Source organism: Aplysia californica, unplaced genomic scaffold (assembly GCF_000002075.1).
Source record: "Aplysia californica isolate F4 #8 unplaced genomic scaffold, AplCal3.0 scaffold00430, whole genome shotgun sequence".
NCBI lineage: Eukaryota > Metazoa > Mollusca > Gastropoda > Aplysiida > Aplysiidae > Aplysia > Aplysia californica.
The window spans coordinates 392,349-393,907 of NW_004797700.1; positions in this window are offsets into that span (position 1 = coordinate 392,349).

The following is a 1,559-nucleotide window of genomic DNA, read 5'->3' on the forward strand; positions in this document are numbered from 1 at the left end:
TCAAAAAGAACAACAAATATTTAAAAAAATAACGACAATCCCCTCATCCCTTCTTTTTTTTTTAAACAAATAAAAAGTCAGAAAAAAAAAACTGAACGAAAGAAAAAAAAAACGACATAATATGAAGAACTGAAAGAAACAAAAACACATTTTAACCCCCCCTCAAAAAAACCCCAAAAAAACACACACACAGCACGAACACAACAAAACAGAAGACCCTTCCCTTTACCAAAAAGAAAAAAAACAAAACAACAACAAAAGAAATGAGCCACTGACTGCAATTAAGCGGTCACCGCTCTCGGTAATTACTGGTTGACCGATTGACCAGGATGCACACACCACGCACCACACACTACACGACATATGTACATACACCGGCGGCTCTTTCATCTGGCCGTATTACATTAGCCCCACGTCTGGGTCGCCACAAGTGCGGGGGTGGGCAGTGGACACTGACGACTAATGATACGTGTCACGACCAGGTGAAAATCAGGCGCTCGTCAATTTTGGGGTATATGGGGTTATTGCAGAGAGGGTTTACAGTATTACTGCAAACTCTCTGGTTATTGGTATCATCTTAAAGGTTGTTTATTTGCCTTGCTTTCGATGAAAAAAAAAAAATATCCCATTTATCTCAAGAATAGAAGTCGAGATATTTGCGATCGAAGGAGATGAGGTAGCCTGGTTTCAGAGGTAAAATTAGCGAGAAAATGGCCACCAACGTTCAAAGTTTGGCGAGTTCCATAGCTTAAGAGTTCTTTGAAACCGAAAAAGTTCATTTTTTTGTGCCTTTACAATCAACGTTTTTCCATAAATTTCACGCAAAAGAATGTTTTTGAATAGCCATACAAGGTGTTAAGCCAAAAATAAAAAAAATAAAACAACAAATTTCCAAACTGGCAAAAAAAAATGCCGATTACTCGGATTACATTATTTATTGCCGAGCGCCTGATTTCACCACGATGCCTCACATATTAACGGTGTCTGGCGGAGAGCCTCACCGACACCTTGCCACTAGTGCCATCCACCGGAGGCCTACCGCCCCAGGTTTTTTTTTTGTGTCAGTACGTGTGGGGGGAGGGGGGTGGGTTTGAGATTGGATGAGGATGTTTGTGTGAGTGTGTGTGGGGGGGGGGTAGGGGGGGTGAATGTGAGCTTGTATGTAGATGTTTGTGTGAATGTGTATATATATATTATTATGTGTGAGTTGTGTGTGTTTTTTGGGGGGTTTTTAGTTAGTGTTTAACGGCACTTGCAACACAATAAGGTCATATAAGTGCCGAAGATTAGAGGTGTTACAAGAGAGTAAAAATTATTTTTAAAAAGGAGGACGGATGAAGACGATAGATGTTTGATAGGAAAAAAGGAGCAGACCACACCAGAGCACCCGCCAACTACCCACAGGGGTGGGCAGTGGACACTGACCATTAATGATACATGTATTAATGAATGAACAGCGCGGTGTCTGGCGGGGAGCCTCACCGACACCAGCACCACCCCACCCACCGTAGGCCTACCGCCCCGGGGTTTGTTGGTGTGTGTGTGTGTGTGTGTGGGGA